This window comes from Notamacropus eugenii, chromosome 5 (assembly GCF_028372415.1).
Source record: "Notamacropus eugenii isolate mMacEug1 chromosome 5, mMacEug1.pri_v2, whole genome shotgun sequence".
NCBI lineage: Eukaryota > Metazoa > Chordata > Mammalia > Diprotodontia > Macropodidae > Notamacropus > Notamacropus eugenii.
In genome coordinates, this window is record NC_092876.1 from 386,675,768 (window position 1) to 386,696,357 (window position 20,590).

Genomic DNA, 20,590 nt, shown 5'->3' on the forward strand with positions numbered 1-20,590 from the left:
CACCTTAGCCCCTTCCTACAAATTTGTACTTCAGGGCCCCAGCTCAAGCACAAGAGATTGACATGATAGGAACAAATCACACTCATTTTATGTCAGGTAGAGAGGTATGGCAACAATTCTTCAAGGTGGATTTGTGCCTTATGAGTCAAATAAAAAAATAAATATCCCTGTAAAATAAAACAGTAACTACCCATCACCACAGTTAGTGATGGTGACTCAGAGGACTAGAACAGAAGAGTGCATGCCAGCTGAGATGTCATATTCAGTGATTTCAAGGTAATACGGCACACTGAGCTCCACACCCTACTGAGAGCCAGAAAGATGCTTGTTCCTATCAGTTTGTGTGATTTACTCACATTTGAAGGTATTACAGCTTAGTGTAGAATTTGCTCTGCATTACCAGTTTAAAATATAAGGAATAAAAAACTAGTTTAGGAAAAGCAGGGGGATGAGAAAGTCGCGAAGTTCAAGAAAATGATTACTACCTGAGGGGACACATTTTTTTCTTTCTATTCCTGTGAAAGCAGGGGGTAACATAAGTTATCCTGCCTAATATTAATATGTTTCCTACAGTCAGTGAGCTCTCTGTTCTATGGTTTATTTATATTGTTGCTGCAGCTTATAGTAATGGTGAAAATCACTCCACAGAGAAGTGTAATAGGAAATAAAGGAAAAGATGGACTTAGTTCTTCCCTGCGCTCTAGGAAATGGTCATGACCTTTTCTGGGCTACCTTTTAAATTTTATCTTGGTTAATGCAAATACTAATAATAGTAGCTTACATTCAAGTAATGTTTTAGGGTAACAAAACACTGCATGTCTACCATCAGAAATGACCTTTACCACACTGCGAGGAGGATTGTATTGTAGCAGAGTTATAGGATGATAGATTTAGAGCTAGAAGTTGAGATGTCATTTAAGCCAATCTGTCCAATTTATAGAGTCTCTGGGACTCAGTTCCAGAAAGGTTAAGGGACTTGTTTAAGGTCTCATGCATTAAGTGATAGAGATGAGGCTTTAAACCCGGGTCCTATGGCTCCAGAGTCATAATTCTTTCTCTTAGCTTCAGTTTCTTCATATGCAAAGTGAGGACAATATTAGATTAAATTTAATGGATTGTTGTGAGACTAACATGAGCTGACACATACAAAGCACATCTCAGAACTTAAAGATCTATACAAATCTTTTATTTCCACCATCCTATACTTCATTCAGAATCTTCATCAGCTATATAAGTGTAAGTTTCAGGAAGGGATAAAGGCATACACAGTGTCAGCAAACAGAGTGAGATTTTGCATGTGGTCACATGATATATGTTTTTCTCTACTGGATTTTCATGACACTGCTCTTTCCTGGTTCTCTAATGTGTCCAACCACTCCATTTCAGTTTCCTTTTCTGATTCACTGTTTATATCATAATCACTAACTATGGGTATAACTTAAAGCTCTGTCCTGGGCTCTCTCTGTCTTTTTTTTCTCTCTCTCTCCATTCTTTTCATAACCATATCAATTATTCTTGACTGTTCAATCTTACAGTATATAGATAGATAGAGAGAGATCTACAGATCTCTCTCTATCCATAGGTATATAGAAATAGATAGATAGATATCACATATCTGATCAGTTGCCAAATATTGTCCTTTCTGTCTATATATCATACTGTGTAAATGCTCCCTCCTCTTCACTAACACAGCCACCATCCTTGTTTGAGCCGTCAGTACTTTTCACCTAGATTATTGCAAAATCCTTCTGATTTTTTTCCCTGACTCAGGTCTCTTCCGACTCGTGTCCATTTTCTGAACAGCTGATAAAATGATTTTCCTTAAGTTCACAGCTAACCATGTCACTCCACTACTCATTAAACTCTTGTCATTTCCTGTTTCTTTTAGGGTTAAATATTAACTGCTCTGCTTTAGATTTGAAGCTCATTACAACCCGGCCTATACTTATTTTTGCTGCCTTGTTATATTTTACTCTCCCTGTGACAATCTGCAATTTAGCCTAATTGTCTTTTGTTCTTTTCCTCACTAGCATTATCTCATCTCCCATCTCTCTGTTGTTGCCCTAGCTATCCCCTCCCCCCCCATCCTTTTTGGAATCTAGTCTGTCCTCACCTTTCATTTTCATTTTATAACCTCAGCATCTAGTACAGGACTTTAACTGTGGTAGGTATTCCTGAATCTTGCTAGATTTTTAGTATCTCCATTTTACAGATGAAGAAATTGAGTGAGGTTTAGAGAGGTAAAAGTCACTTGCTCAGTTATTGAACTATTGAATAAGACTTGAAGTATTATCTCCTTCCTCCAGTTATGGAATCACCTAGACCAAATTGCCTCACTTTTTTTTTGTTTTGAACTATGTATAGCTACAGGAATGTCTGAAGAAGGCAACTGAATCAGATCTTTGCTCATTAAAGAAGAATCTGAACAACCTGACAGAAGAAAAATAAAAAGAACTTTTTAAAGAATACATATATAGCATACCTTTCTATAAGGGGTCAACCATTTTATTAAATTAGAAAAGAATATAATATCCTTGAATTCAAAGTCTGTCATAAGCCCTCATGAAGTAGGGCTAGAGAAGTGTAAGGGCATTTACTATATTTAAAGACATTAGAAACTCGGAATGAAATCTGGAAGACCTGTTAGAGATTCTCCACACCACAGATGAAGAAACTGAGGTCAAAGTAGATGAGACTGCTTGAATTACATAGCAAATAAATAGCAAGATTGGAAATAAAGCTTAAGTTTCTTGACTCTGTCTGGCACACTATCCACCTAACACTGTATTTCCTCCTACTAAATAATATTAAGTCAGAGAACAAACTTTAGTCATCTTAATGTGATCAAACACAACAAAGTCACTGCTGGCCCACACACATATAACAATGCTCTTTGAAAAAGAGTTGTCAGACTGAGTTTAGGCTAAATTTAAAATCAGGAGTGTTTTTAAAAACCCCCACAAAATCAAAGACTGAAATATTACCATATAGCTATTTAATAAATACAATAAATATTCATTGAACACCTATGCCAGTATGTTCATGTCACTGCATTAGGTTCTAAGAGAAGACAAAGTTAAATAATGCATAAACTTAACCCTCATTTTCAGTGGAATAAAAGAAAGCAACAAGTGTTAAAGAGACAGTGACTTGGTGGCCACAATTTTATACCATGGAAAATTTCCAAAAGGTTCAAATAAATATTCTTCATATACCCCTATTCATTGAATTCATGAATGAGAGAGATGAATTCTCATCCTTATTTGACTTAAGCTTAGCTTCCAGGGAACCCAGAGGTTGGGATATTTTAGGGATGGTAAATACTACACTGGAGTGGTCTAAATTATGGGTTGACCATATTCACTGTTGGCCATACCCTACGTGGCCAGGAGGAAACAGGTTTCTTCCTTTCTGGTAAGAGTTGCCTCACTTTTAACATCATTGTTGTTTTCTATCTGTTTCAGATCTCCTGACTTTGATCAGATATTCAGGCTTATCCTGATTGTTTAATATTCTTTATGATTACATATTTAAAGACTGTAAACAAAATTGTGTCAGAACAGTGAGGTTTGGTGGAAAGAGCCCTGGATTTGTAATCTGGAGGACCTTTGCTTAAAAGCTGGCTTTGTTGATTTTTAAATCCAGCTCTATAAAACATGCTAACACTGAGAATTTCTCTCCTTGCCACCTGCTGCGAGCCAACAGTCCCACACCGATGGAGGATGTGAAGGAGTACAGCAATGTGAAAAATTTTCCTGGGGGTTGAAAAATCAACCTGAGCAAGAACTATCAGAATGCCAGTAAAATGTGTATTGGAGGGCTAAGCTGGGATATGAGCAAGAAAGATCTCAGTTTTACCTGTCTCAGTTTTGGAGAGATGGTAGATTGCACAGTTAAAACAGATTCCGTTACACAAAAATTTAAGGAATTCAGATTTGTGCTTTTCAAAGATGCTGCCAGTGTCAATAAGGTCTTGGATAAAGAACACAAGTTGGATGGCAAGTTGATAGACCTCAAAAGAACTAAAACTTTTAAAGGAAAGAACCCTCTCCCCCAACAAAAAGTATTTGTAGGCAGACTGATCTCAGATACATCTGAAGAATAAATCAAAGAATATTTTGGAGCATTTGGGGAGATTGATGGACACAAAGACAAATGAAAGAAGAAGATTTTGTTTTATCACATATACAGATGAACCAGTAAAGAAATTATTAGAAAACAGATACCATCCGATTGGTTCTTGGAAGCATGAAATCCAAGTTGTGCCACCCAGAGAGGTATACAGTGGCAACAGCAACACCAGAAAGAAGGGAGGTTGGTGCTGCAGCTGGCAGACAAGGTGGGATTAGTCTAGGGGTTGTAGACAAGGGAGGCAAAGAATGTATAGCAAAGTATCCCTAGGTGATCACAAAAACAATTTTCAACCATATTAAAGGAGAACATGGAGAAAACAGGTGCAGATGTTACAGCAGCCTATCTTGCAGAATGATGGCATTAAATGGAGAGCAGTCTTCTATTAATGTGAGTTGATTATTTTCTAAAAGACTTTAAGTGTACATGACACAGCTGTGTCCAAACGCATATAGAAGCTGATTTACTTTTCTTGTTTTCCCTTTGTTGTTTGCCATCTGTGTTATGAGAAATGTGGATTTGTGTTTATACAAATTTTATTTGTATAATTTCATGTTAAATTTACTCAAAAGTAAATTACTATAATGGTCATTTAAATGGGAAGATCTTTCTCATTCATTAATAGACCCATGTGACCTGCTTAAACCACATGGAAGCTTAAGGCACATATGATAGGTAGAGATTGTTGAATGGGTGGAACAGGAAGAGGCAGAGCTGGAGCAGAGTTGAGAATTTGGTCAATCTAGTCAGAACTGTGAAGGACACAGGAAGCAGGCAACTAGGGTTGTGAATGTGTTTGTGGGAAAGCCTGTTAATGTGTATAGACTTCTTGGTTAGTATGATGGGTTTATTTGTTACTATGATGGATTTGGCTTTCTGGTGGTTGCAGTATGTGGAACTAGATGTGATAGATGACTAGATGTGATATAAAGGTGAATGTTTTGGGGGCTGAGGCTGGATATAGTGGGCTTAGTGGGGTGGTTTGCTTTCAGTCACAAATCAAGTTTGATCCTAGGGTAAGAGATTCAACATTTCTAAAGATCAGCCATTAAGCATTTATTAAATATCTATTATATGTCAGGCACTATGCTAGGTTCTAGGAATACAAGTACAAAGAATGAAACAATTCCTACATAAAAAAAGGTTACACTCTAAGGTACATATAAAATATATACTGGCTAAAGTGAATATATGTGTGTATGTATGTATAAGAATACATATACCCACATCCATACCCTTCCACCCCCTGCTCCCCCATATATACATATATATACATATATACACATATAGATATATGCACATATATATACACATACACATATATGTATATGCATATGTATATATACATGTGTGTATATGTATACATATGAGTATGTATGTATATATAGTATTTAAATATAAAGCTAGTCTTAGTTACACTGGTTTCATTTGTACAAACCCCTTTTAATTTAGTGTAATCAAAATTATCCATTTTAAATCCCACAATCCTCTCTACCTTTTGTTTATTCATAAATTCTTCTATTCATAAATCTTATATGTTTAATGTTCTTCTAATTTACCAATGATATTTCCCTTTATGTCTAGGTCACACATCCATTTTGACCTTATCTTGGTAGACTGTATAAAATTTTGGTTAGTACTTAGTTTCTGCCAGACTGCTTTCTACTTTTCTCAGTAATTTTTACTAAATATTGAGTTCTTGCCCCCAAAGCTTAGATTTTTATATTTAACAAGTACAAAATTATAATAATTTACTACTCTGTATTGTATACCTAATCTGTTCCATTGATTCTCTATTTCTTAGCCAGTACCAGGTAAAGTTTATAATAGTGCTTTATAATACAGATTAAAGATCTGGTACTGCTAGATACTCTTCCTTTCCTTTTTTTCCACTAATTCCTTTGATAATCTTGACTTTTTGTTCTTCCAAATGAAAATTGTTATTATTTTTTTAGCTCAATAATATAATTTTTGGTAGCTTAATCAGTGTGTCACTGAATTCATTTAGGTAAAATTGCCATTTTTATTATATTGATTAACCCCACCCAGGAGCAATTAATATTTCTCCAATTATTTAAATCTTCCTTTGTATAAAAAGTGTTTTATAATTATTTTCATCAAGTTCTTGGGTTTGGCTTAACTTATGCTGCCAGGTATTTTATACTGTCTTTGATATTTGTTTCTATTTGAGTTTGATACCACATTATTTGAGAGACACCAAAAATCACCCCCAATATTAAAAATACCTCCTCTGTTCAGCAACAACAGTGTTCCAATGCTCCATCTTCTTCCATTCCCTCTTTCCCTTCTTTTCTTCCTCCTTTCTTATGAATCTTCTTTAAAGGCCATAAACTTCTCCTATAAACAAATACCATCCATTTAATACCAATGTTCTATTGATTTTATATGACTATGACACATGGAGCACTAGAATCTTTGGATAACTTAAAATGAATATAACCCAGAGGACAATGGATAGGTACATGATGTGAGCAAGCTACATTTGAACAATGAAGAACTCTGAAGGCATTATCAAGGAAATATGTAGGATGAAACGTGGATGGAATGTTCCACTGGTATCTTCATAATACCATGAGGTAAGGAGGAAGGCTTCCAGAATGTTGAGTGCAACCATTGTAGAGCGTATGAAAGAATGTAGATAAAAACTATACAGTAAAGGGAAGAAGGGATAACTTTTAATCTGTTTCACTGAATGGAATGCCCAATTTGATGAGATAAGACATCTATTTGAGTATTGGGGTGAACATTTGTTCATGCTACTCAACCATCATGGTCCTCAAACATTTATTAAACATTTTCTATGTGCTAGGTTAAATAATGAGAATACAAACAAAAGGAAATATATAGTCCTAGACCTCAATGGGTTCACATTCTAATGAAGGAAATAACATGCAAACAACTTTTAGTACTTTTGGTATCTAACTCCACATTCCACACATGGGAATAGGGATAGGAAGTGAACCTGTATAGAAAGAATTTCACCAACCACAGAGTATATCTGCACTGGATCTCTTCCATCACAGTGAAGAACACTTCTGGTAACCATAAATCTCCTGTGCTATGACTCATCTGATGTTTAGATTTCAAGGATCATTTGATATGGTTATTTCTGTTGTTATCTCTTTCAAGAAATCTTGAATGATCTTTATGTCTTTGGGGAAACATTTTGATGTACAAAATCAAATACTTCTCATAACCAGCAAACAATAAGCAGAGTGAAATCTGGTATTCTCACCATATTTCAATTAATTGAAAAATGGTAGGTGTTGTTCATTGTGGGATATCAATTTCAAGAGCCTGTTGTTATATACAAATAACCCAATTAGATTTGCATATAGATCAGTCTCAAGGATTTTGTATAGTTGGTAAAGTTCGCGTATAAGTTACATCCTCTTGATAACTCTTTTCTGGTATTACTAAGATCCATGGTTTCACAACCACATGCTTTTTGTACTTTCTGTTAAAAATTCTGTGAATGAATCTTTAATTATTCTAACAAATATTTTATTTTTGACACAGATCTCTTCATAGATTGGACTTGTGGTCCAATACAACTGCTTTTCTCTCTCAGTTCCCTAAGTGTCATTGATACATCTATTCTAAGGTCTGTGATACTACACTGGAGGAGGGAGGTGCTTCTAGTTTCCTTAAATATGAAAAAAGTTGCAAAATATTTTCAGATCTCCATTTTTCTTATGCTGTTTTCCTTCCCTTATTAATTTTCAAATATTCTTAGGATGAAGTTACTTTCTTAGAACTCTGATCAAGTTTTTAAAAATTATTTTAGAACTCCACTGCTTCAGTGATTTATGAGATGATATGGTTCATGATTGCATATCATTCTTCTTCATAAGAATTTATAATAAATGAGTTTATATTTTAAGCTGGTGCTATCTTTGGCTGTCATTTCTAGCCACTTTGCAAGTAAGTCAAATTTAGCACTTTATATGTCCTTTTAGTCTCCTTATAAGAATAGATAAATGCATAGATAGATATATAGATACATGGATAGATAGAGATAAAAACTAAAATTTCTATATACATTTATTTTAAATGTTGTCAATGTCATTTCTGCTTTCCATTATTTTAAATGAGCATTTAATTATTACTAGTTTAAGATTAATATTGAGTTATTTCAATCATATGTCATCTCTCTCATTATTTCTTCTAGACTTTAAATATTTCTGATTTTTGCCTTTATAATTAGTTGGTGGTCTATTCACAGATGGCTAATTCAGGGATCTCACATTTATAGCATGTCTGTTAATAAAATTTTGTATCTCTTAAAATATAATCAATTTCTGGGTTTTTAGTGCTTAATAATTGTTTTCTTGAAGAAAGTATTGATGGCATAAAATATGACTTATTTGTATTCTATAAGTCTTTGATCTTTCTCTGCCTGATTCATGCTTTCCCATGAATTCCTCACCATCCTCATCTTTTCTCATTTTTGCATTAATGTCATCAAGTAGTAAAGTCTAATGGTGATGATACCCTTCATACTGAACTTGGCTGATCCTCAGACACCAGACTAGGTCTATGCTTGAAGTCTTTATTTCATAGTAGAACTCCCAAAACTGGTTCTATACTGAAATAGACATTAAGAAACAGAAATAATGTTGAATTAGTAACATTTTCCAAATCATTTCAATTTGCTAACTCTCTCAAGTTCTGTGCCACATGCAGAACAATTAGAACTAAATCCACAAAAAAAGAAGAAGAAATGAGGTAAAATTCTTATGAACTAATACCAGAGAACTCTATTCCTTCTCATAATATCCTACATTTCTCCACAGGGGCATAAGTTAATTTGAAGGCTTGTACCTGATGGCCAGCTAGGGATCACCTTGTAGGAGAGACTGTTGGAACATTCTCACATTTCCTCTTCTCTAAAAGATACATTGACTCTGCTTAGCCATATATAGTAAGAAATGGGTGAGACCAAAATATTTTCCCTTTGTCATAGAAGCCCACTACTAATTTAATGATGTCTAAGGCTACAGAATATTTTCTAGGAACACTCTTCCTTCCACAGAGTGACCATCACTGACTCAGTCCAGCCAAAAAAGAAAAGAGATAGAGCCAAGGAAGAAAATGGGGTGATCAATATGTGTAGATGTGAATAGTCTTGGAAGGAACCCAGAATGATAAACATATCCCTTAAAATGAGGATCTAGAGGAAGCTTTTCATCTTGAATTTTGGAGTCTACATCAGCAAAAAAAGAAAAAAGAAAAAAGTGAACAACAGAAGAATATAAAAATAAAAACCCCAAATGTCAAAGATTTAAAGAGAAAAAATGAATGAAAAACCTAGACATAAGAAAATAAATCAATAGAAAAGATCGAGATGAAAGGATTAACAGTAAAATGCTCAAATATATGATGCTTTCTTAACAAATAGTATAAGAAATAGGAAAATGAATCAATTTATAATAAAAAAGAATACATTTGTCTTCAAGAGAACAAGGGGTAAAATGAGAAATGTTAGATTGCTTTAAAGGAGAAATTAAATGCATATAAGAAGAAACTAGAAATAAATATGGATCAAAATGCAGAGTTTAAAATGGAGAATTTTAAAACTCATTTAGAAGATTATAAAATGATTGAATCCATAGTGAATGGAAAATCCTTATAAAGAAGTGAAAGAAAAATTAACAGATTTGGTAAAAAAAAAAAAAAACACTGAAGTAGAAAAAAACTGGAAGAAAGAAGAAAAGATTTTTAAAGAATACATGAACTCTATATATACCAAAGATTGACCTTGAAGATAGAATTTATAGATACAACTTAAAGATCACAGATCTCCCAGAACATAATGCTTTTTAAAGAAAAACTTGAATACTATAATTTAGGAGATAACATAATAAAACTCCCCAGAACTTATGAATATGTAAAACAAAAGATGAATCAAGAGAATTCCATAGATTTTTTCCAGAAAAAAATAGTTTCAAAATGCAGTAGAGAAAAAAAGAAAAGATTATAGGGAAAGAGCTATAAAAGGAGCTATCAATAGAAATTAGTTTTTGTTTTTTTAAAAGGGAGTACACACCCAGCACTTTTCCAAATTTACAGGGGATCTTCAGAAATTTTATAGCTCAAAAAAATAGTTGCTATTCCTGGACATGTAAACAATGGGATACTTATTCATACTAGTTCAGGAATGAGCAAATAAAAAAGAAACTAAGAGAGCCATGTGCTCATGCGATGGCCTAGAGGGAGACAGAGCAATCACTCCTCTTCTTCCACTTGACTTTCTGGATAGAACTGGAAACCATCAACAAGATCTATAATCCAAAGAAAGAATGGCAAAAAAGGATGTACATTTTATAAATTGTCCTCTGATTTATGCATTCTTCTGGCTCAGCCCATTTGAAGACTCTTCATCATCACCTAGTATAAACCTCTCAGTCTCACATGACCAGAACCAGGCTTTCCCCACATTTTCATTTGGGATCAAGAGGGGACATATCTCTGCATACTCTGTACTACCTAATTCCAACAAAGGCAAGAGAAAATATTCTAAAACTATAAAGAAGAATGAAGAAAATTCACAGTCAACACAAAGCTTTCTTAGCAAAGAGAATGAGAAAAAGAAAAGTAGACACATGCTTGATGAAATAAAGAAGTCTACAGATGGTTATATTGGGAAATATGTATAATATAAAAAACAACAGATATGAATTACATTTTCAATTTATACAAAATAATTTTGTTGAAAAAAAAGAACCTAGGATTTATGCTCATATAATAATGAATATTCAAAGTATGGTGTTGTAAAGGAAAGAATAAAGAAGTAGGAAAATGAAGAATCCAAGGACATATGTCATTAATGATCCTTATTGGTTCTTCATGACTCATGGATGAATGAATGAATAAATGAAATATGTATTAAATAATTACTATTTCCAAAGCACTGTGTTAAGTGCTTGGGATAAAAAATAGAAAAGTAAAACTGTCCCTGATCTCAAAGAGCTCACATTCTAATGGGAGAAGTAACACATGTGGAAGATTTCTGGACCCATGGTCCTTATGTGGAATTAGCAAAGCCAATGATAATGCCTCTTATTTAATGTTTTTTTCACTGATGGGATCATATCAGTTTCTGATGTTGAATCATTTCACAGTGACATATCTCTACTTTACATATGTTATTACACACATTTGTATTCCTCCTTCTCTGGAATGGAACATGATCCTAGACAATGCAGACATTGATAAAGATTATGTAAGGTACTTCTTCTTTCACCTTGTAATAATCTTCGCCATCTTCTTTCCCGTTACTCTAGTAGTCTTTTTACATCTTCTCAAAATGCACACTTCTCCCTATTTCACTGCAAAAATTGAGACCTTTGGCAAAGAACTCCTTCTTTTCTCTTATTTATCATCAAACATCACTCAAATGTCTTCTGCTTTCACCACTATTTCACGTGAAGATATGGACCTTCTCTTTGTCAAGACAAACTCTTTTACATGCATAGTTGATCCCATTCTATATTGTCTTCTCTAGAAAATTGTTTTCTCAATCATCCTTAATCATTCACTAATTTTCATCGACCCTTTTCTACTGGCTACTTCCTTACAGTTTATATATGCTTCCAAGTCTTCTTGTTCTCCAAAAAAATTCCACTTGATCCATCCATTCCCACTAACTAGTATTTGTGTCTGTTTCCCATTTTATGGCTAAACTTCTATTAGAAGGCCATCTACAATAGATAACTTCATTTTCTTTTTCTCACTTTTTTTTAACATTTTTTGCAATCTGGCTTCTGACTTTGTTATTCAACTGAAACTACTCTCTCCAAAATTACTTAATTGCCAGAACTAATGCTCTTTACTCATCTTCATCATTCTTAACCTCCCTGAAGCCTTTGTCTTCTTCTGCCAATCACCTTCTTCTTGATTCTCTTTTTTCTTTAGGGTTTCATGACATTGATTTCTCCTGCTCCTCTTCCTATCTCCTCAATCTCCCTATGACAAGGGTCTATCCATTTCAATCCACTTATAATATGTCAAGAATTCTCCTAAGTACTCAAGTTACAAATAAAAGAAGGAAAAAAAAGGAAATCCATGTCCTCAAGAGACTTGCATTATGACGTGGGGAAAGGATACATCAATGGGAAGCTGAGAGGCAGGAAGCAGGTGAGGGAGGTATATTCATGAATGGGGAAATGGTGACTAGATCTAAATAATGAGACTTGGCTGATATGGGGCCTTTCCCCAAAATGGAGGCTCTGGGAAGGACTTACCAATGAGAGATTGACACAGTAGGAACGTGGAGTGAATGTGACTAAACAAACCTGACATTAGCTCACACCTGATAGAAATGCTTTATTTTATTTAGTCATAAATGTTTGTTAATCATAGATGTTCATAGAGCCTGTGTCAAGTTTGCTGCCCTTCTTGTAGTAAGAATAAGGGTCAATGAATGTCATTACAAGATGTGCCAGTATGTCCTTCCCCTCCATATCTGCCTATGTTGGTTGTTTGGTTGATTGATTGATTGGGAGAGTGAGGATATTAGCCTAAGTGAGTGGGTTTGGAGAAGGAGTGAGAAATAGGTGTGATAGATGAGGTGGATTTTTCACTTAGGGTATAAATAATTACTGTTAGAGGGAGTACTGGCTTGGTTATTCCCAAATGGTAGTGGGAATTAAAAAATCTTCCCTGCCCATTAATAGGCCTCAGGAGGTGTTATTAAGCAGAAGCTTGAGTTGGGGAGGTTTGTTTTGTATGAAGACCCATACCTTTTAATTACCACTAGGGTCATGTCCTCCAGCTCTTATATATATGTATATATATATATATATATATATATACATATATATATATACATATATATATATACATATATATATATGTATATATATATATATATATGTATATATATATATATGTATGTGTATGAGGTGAGGTTTTGCTTTGAGGCTCAAATCATTGAAAGCGTGTTTGTGTGATTAGGCCAGACTAGATTCTGCGTTTCTGAGTAGCCCTTTGGGAACTCCCTGGCTTTGAAAACCCAGATTCTGGTGCTTCTTTTCTCTGGTAATGATGTATATATTGTCCGTGGTTAGACAGTTGATCTTTCTGTTTATAATTTCTGCTTATGATTTCTATCTGAAGTTCAGGGTGCTGACTTTTTCCCCCGAATTAAGTGAATAATATATGTGCTTAATTACAGTAGATTGTCTATCCCTTTTAAGGTTGCTTTCCTTAGAAAAGCAGATCTAAGAACCTGTGCAGCAGGCCCTCTTATAGATGCCAGGGTGCTTGCTGTTACACAAAGCTAAGGTTCATCCTACCAATATTGATCAGCAACTGCTCTGAGCCTTAGTGAGTTTCTTGGAGACACTGAGAGTACATCACTTGTCAACTATCTAGTACTTGTCAAAGGGGGGAACTTGATTTTGAAAATCTATCCAACTATAACATGCTGACTCCAGGTCAAATTATGTTTGAGAAGGGGAACGGAAGGAAACATCTTCAGATACTTGAACAGAAATTTTAAAATCAATAATACTGTAGGACAGATTAAGGTTATTTACATGATTATTAAGCAACAGAAATAAATCTCCTTCATCATCTTTTTGGTATAAAACACAGTACTTTCATCCTAGTAATGAGGTGAATAGTGGGCAGGTGCTACAGCACAATACACCTGATGTCTGTTCTTTGAAATTCATCCTGGTACCTGAATGTATTCATCAAAGCAATAAACAAAACTGAGAATCAGACAGTTGCCCTAAAGAAACATTCATGAGACAATATATTTTTAAAATCTAGTTAAAATGCAGAAGCAATAAACGGGCCATGTTCTCTTCTGCTTTCTTTCTACCCCACCAAAAATTTGATTGTCCTGAAGGTATGCATCTCAGAACTACTGGTAAACATGTCTAAGACCTGTGTCCATCTTGGTTTCTTCACAAAGAAAAGATAGAGAAAGCAGAAGGGGTGTGGCTTTTGTGAATGAGAAATAAGAAATTCTTATTTTCTATTTTGTAATAATCCATGGTGACAGAGTAAACAGAATATTAGATCTGGAGTTAGTAGGGTCTGGGTTCAAATCCTCCCATAAAGTTCCTACTGCATAGAAGGTACTAGGACTATAGAACTAAAGCTCAACAGGACTATTTAGTTCAATTCCTTCATTTTACAGATGAGGAAAGCACAGGCCACTGTTTTAATCTTTCCAAAAGTTTATCATGGAAAAAATTAACTTGATGGAGTATGGTTCTGAAAGCAGAAAACAGGGAATAATATAAAGTCAATACATGGATGTGTTAGTTTTGAAAAAGCATAGGGGTATTTCTTCCTTCAAAATTGGAAAGGGGAATGAAACTATAAAGAATTTAACTACATTTTTCTTTGTCCTACTATCAATTGATCACCCCAACAACGGTGACTAATAAATCATTATTGAATCAGATTATTTCTGGGCAGTTTTCTCATCTTTAAATGTGAATAATAGCAATAACTATTTTTATTAACCCCCTTGTGAGGATTAAATATGATAATATACATAATATGCTTGGCAAACTTACAGAATTATGCACATGTTCCTTATCACTTTCATTAAACATTTGGCTATTTTTTAAAATTTCTTCTAGATGGTTTAAGCTTTCTTGGCTTTAGTTGATTATAAGCATTTCTTACACCAAGCTGAGCACTTGCTTACTTTGTTCTCAGCATGCCAAGCATACTGAATTAAAAATCAATCCCACCAAAAGAAAAATCAATCTTTCATCAAATCCAAAAATCTCCCTTCAGGTTGATTTCCTTCTGGTCCTGGATTATCAGTCTCCCATTATGACTACTTTGGTTTCCTGCAGTCCTTTCCATTTATACATGCTTGCTATGAAGCCCACCTGCCCTTTTCTGTCAATTGAATTATTGTACTTTCCTATAAAAAAAAAAAAAACTTACATCCTTGGAATGCCTCCAAGCCAAAGTAACTCTCAACACACATCATCAGTCTCTTCACCTTCTGTCACCTCTCTCACAGACTAACAAATTATTGGCAGCTAATCATCTTCTCTGGATCCTTCCATCTGGCTCCTCCAAATAATCCGTATCCATTGACACCTCAGCCTCCCAAAAGCATGAACATACTTTGATGGACATCTTTACTTTTAAGGACATCTTTACATTTAAGTTCTCAAATCAAAAATCTCTTTGACTGGTTCTTCCCAGTCTTTTACTTCTCCTTCTCTTTCCTCATTACCACTAAAATTATTAAGAATTTCACTGCCTCACTCTCCTCTCTCTCCAAGTCTATTAGTTGACTCTCCCTATCCCTTCCCTTTGTTGGTTTCACTTCTCCACTCATCTGCTCAGGATTCCATGGTCAGCCACTTCATAAAGGCTGTTACAAGTATCCCTCTCACAAAATGTTCTCACAAAAATCTTAGAATCCTTTGCCCCTTTGTCTTTTGCCTATATCTACCCTTCTAACTTTCAGTTCCTGTTAACATCTTTCATGTATTTGTTCCAGTTTCTTCAGTTAGTTGGGAATTCCTGTAAAAAATTATAAAATGCAAAAAACTCACCTTATGACATAAATTATATATCTATGTAGATATCAGTCATATCTATCTATGTATATATGTATATGTATGTGTATTTGTGTGTGTGTATGTGTAACCTGAGGTATGCTTTCTATATTGCTTGGCAATCTTTTATTTTATTTTCATTCTAATAGTATTTTATTTTTCTAATTATATATAATGACAATTTTAAACATTAAATATTTATAAAATTTTGAGTTCCAATTTTCTCCCTTCTTCTTTTCCCCCCATTCCTAAAACAGTAAAGATTTTCATGTAGGTTATATATGTGTAATCATGTAAAACAAATTTCCATACTAATCATGTGAAAGAAGAAATAGTTTGAAAAAAATATAGTTTGAAAAAGGAAAAAACACACAAACAATAAAGTATAAATAATATGCCTCAATGTGCATTCAGACTTCATCAATTCTTTCTCTGCATGTGGATAGCATTTTGCATCACAAGTCTTTTAGAATTGTCTTAGATCATTGTATTGCTGAGAAGAACAAAGTTAATTATAGTTGGTCATTGCACAACATTACTGCTACTATGTACAATGTTCTCCTGATTCTGCTCACTTCACTTTGCATCAGTTCATGTAAGTCTTTCCAGGTTTTTCTGAAATTCACCTGTTTATCATTTCTTATAGCACAATAGTATTTCATTACATTCATATACCACAGTTTGTTCAGCCATTCCCCAACTGACCACTACAAAAAGAGCCACTATAAATATTTTTGTATGGGTAGGTTCTTTCCCCCGTTTGAATGAAATCTTTGAGATGTGGACCCAGTAGTGATTTTGCTGGATCGAAGAGTATTCAAATATTTATAACCCTTCTATCAAAGTTCCAAATTGTTCTCCCCAATGGTTGGATTAGCTTACAACTCTACCAATAGTGCATTACTGTCCCAAGTCTCCCACATCCCCTTCAACATTTATCATTTTTCTTTTCTTGTCATATTAGGTGTGAGATGGTCCTCAGAGGTATTTGAATTTGCATTTCTCTAATTGATAGTGATTTAAAGCATTTTTTTCATATGACTATAGATAGCTTTGATTTCTTAATCTGAAAACTGGCTAGTCATATCCTTCGACCATTATTCAATTGAGGAACGTTTTATTTTCTTTTAAACAAACCTCTTCTTCATTCCCTACCTTGTTTTCTCCATAGTCACTGACCTGAAAAATTCTTCTAACCCTACTCAGCACCTCTCATTCCGAGGATGTAATTTTGTTTCCAGACTTACTGAAAAGTTAGAGTTATATGGTTTGAGTTCTTTCAGCATTTTTTTCTTTTCTTCCTCAAAACTTTATTCTGACTTCACAGATCTCCTCTCCTATTTTAAAGAAAGGAATATTCTGAACCTTTCCAATATGAACATTTCCATCTTATGACTTTTCGTCCATTTCTTTTGCCCTCTTTTTAGCTTATCTTCAATTTCTTCTCCTACACTGGTTCATTGCAAAAAAAAAAAAACCAAAAAAAAAAAAACAGGAGTCCTACCTATTTTGAATTTTTTTTTAACCATGTTATTCCATCAAACTGATGCCCCCTTTGTTTAACTTCACTGCACTATGTAAAATTTGTCTCAACCAGGCCAGCAGTAGAGTCAGTGGTCCTGACTCTAATACTCATTAGCATGGAAGTTTTGATTGTTATTTTCAAGCTGGGTACCAGATCAACTTCAGCTCTCCAGAAGCCTAGAAATCCCAAACTTAAGATATCTACCAACCTCACCCTCCTCAGTATTGAGATTACAGGAATGAATTCTGGTCACTATCAAGCTTCTTAAAGGAACATTATATATTTCATCCTCCTTTAATTAATAAGTGTCAGGTCAGGTTTGAACTCCAAAAAATGAGTTTCCTTGATTCCAGGCCCAGCACTGTATCCATGGTGCCACCTAGCTCCCTGATTATTTGACTTTATGTACCTTCTATTTCAGTCATACTGACTTGTTAGCTGTTCCCCATACAATACACTCCATCTGCTACCTCCTTTTTCATTGCCTCTTCTAAGAATCATTTGCTTAGGTGACATCTTTTACCCAAGGTCTGTCATTATTCTAATTATAAATATTTTTTCTTTATTGAAATTACCTTGAAATATTCTCTGTATATACTCTGTATGTATTCATCTGCCACTATATTGTATTTACACACACACACACACACACACACACATGCACGCACGCACCCCACCCCCACCACTATCTCCCCCTCACATGCAGTAATAGAAAATAAACTCCTTAGGTTCAGGATCGGTTTTGATTTTGTCTATGCATGTCCAGTGCCTAGCACAATACCTTTTACGTAGAAGATGCTTAACAAATATTTGCTGAGTGAATTGAGATCTATGCTTTCTAATTCCTATTAGATATCTCAAAATTTGGATGCCTAATACCAAATTCATCACATTCCTGCTGCAACTATATTAGTCCTGTTTCTTATCTCATTAAGTGGAATATATTTCTCCTAATTATATGCCTCTCCTACTATGTTTTACATTGCAAAGTAGCATGATTTATTTTTTTAAATCAAGTAAAAATACAAAACCAAGGGGCCTGAGCTATCCTGTCATGCTCATTAATTAGTTGCATTAAGACAAGTCACTTAACATTTCTGAGTCCCAATTCCTCATCTCTGAAACAGGACTAAAATATTTGTCCATTTGTCCCACAGAATTACTAAGAAAATCAAAGGATATAATGAACATGTAAGTTCATATATATACATGTATATACGTATATCATGAGGTAGGTGAATAAGATATTTTAATAAGAAATTTATAATCATAGAGACTAAATGACTTGCCCAAGTTCAACACAGTCTATATTGCACACATATGTGCATATATATGTATATATGTATAAATTCTGTCAAAAATTCAAAGAATAATTATTTCCAATGTATTAAAAGCTACACAAAAATAGTAGAAAAATGTATCCTATCAAACTTCTGTTATATAAATATTATTTTGATTCCTAAATTAGGAAGGGACAAAGTAGAGAAAAGAAAGTATATGCTTCTATACCTAAAGGATATTAACACAAAAATTATACATAGAATTTTAAGATTTGTGAGGCACTTTAAAAATGATATTTCATCTGATCCTCACAACAATCTTGACAAGTAGTTGCTATTATTATCCTCATTTTAGAGATGAGGAAACTGAAGCAGACAGAGGTTAAGTGACTTGCCCAGTGTCAAGTAGCTAGTAAGTATCTGAAGTCAGAATCTACTGTGCCACCTCCCTGTCTACCTTTCTGCACACTATCAATCAAAAAAAAAAGTAGAAAAAGAAAAAAATTGATTCAACATGACTGCAGATTGTGTAAAATATTTTGGACTTTCCTTTTAAAGATACGTATAAGAATTTCATGAATACAAATACAAAAGAATCTTTAGAAAATAGTGATTTTTTAAATTGAGTATCACTTGCCCATGGTTGGTCCATACCAATATAATACAAATGACAATACTCTCTGAGTTAATGTACTTATTCAGTACCATGGTAATCAAACTGCCTAAAGTTTATTTTATAAACCTAGAAAAAACAACAAAATAAATTTAGAGAAACAAATGGTCAAGAAATTCAAGGGTAATAATGAAAAATAAAATGGAAAGGAAAAAGACCTAGAAGTACTAGATCTCAAATTGAGCTACCAATCAATAATCATCAAAATTATCTGGTACTCATTTAAAATATGAAGTTAAGTGAAAAATGTTAGGAACATAAAATATAGAAGCCAATTAATTTGGTTGTGTGGTTCTTGATAAATCCACAGACCTCCAACTATTAAGTTAAAAATCAAAACTTCTGGGAAAATTGAAAAGCAGTATGAAAGAAAATAGGTTAAGATTTATATCTCAAATTTAAATATATAATATCATAATATAACATTATGATAAAGTGAATGTGTGTGTGTGTGTGTGTGTGTGTGTGTGTGTGTGTGTGTGTGTGTATGAAAGGTCACATCAACAAATCAGGGAATCGAGGAAAGAACCCTTTACTACTCTGGGTAGTGAAAGTTATTAACCAAACAAAGAAAAGAGACGATCATGGGAGATAAAATAAATAATTCTTAGTTCATACAATCAAAAATTTCTCACAAACATATTCAATGCAGTTTAAAGTAAGAGGGAAATAGTTAATTAGAAAAAATCTATATATTTGCAGCAAGTTTCTCTGATAAAGGTTTGGTATCTAAGATACTCAGGAAGCTGCATCAGTTCTGGTTTGACAGAAATTACTCCCCACCTACATAGAATATAAGAATAGAAACATTTCTGCCAAAAAAGTGAAATAACATAACTCTCTAAGCTGAAATACATTTTAATCCCTTCCCTTTCTCCTTTTCTTTTCCTTACTTAATGATGCTTGTGGTCACCTCCAAAAGTCCCTCTTAGGCTTCCTGTCTTGGTCTCATTCATTATTCATTTACTTCACTGACTCATTTGCCTATTGTCCCATCCCTTGTCACATTAATGCACTTCTCTTCTCATTAGAAAAGAAACTGTGCATGGGAGAAGATGAAGGAAAAAACCAGTCAGGTATTGCTGCAATGACTGGCCTTTCCGTTGCTTTGATAAAAATGAACTTTAAGCCAAGTAAGGACAGCGTTATTACCTTGTATGTCAGACATTTTCTCTATTGGATTTCTTTTCCTTCTGTGACTTTTAAAAAAACTTATTTTTAGAATAAAATATCCTTTGAATAAAGCATTTTCAATTAACTGGTCCCTGGGTTTTAATAATATTTACTTTGGTATGTCCAAGGAGTTGGACTGAGATGCCAATATTTTTCAGGTAAAATGTATAATCAAATTCAGCATGAGTACAATGGATAGATTCAATTTTGCTAGATTCAGAGTGAAGAAGACCTGACTTCA

The 20,590-nt window shown here is 34.0% G+C and overlaps 1 pseudogene; it reads left to right on the top strand.

The window, feature by feature from the left end:
- Positions 1–3,715: 3,715 nt before the first annotated feature.
- Positions 3,716–4,349, top strand: LOC140503588 (heterogeneous nuclear ribonucleoprotein D-like pseudogene; annotated as a pseudogene).
- The last annotated feature ends 16,241 nt before the right edge of the window (positions 4,350–20,590 follow it).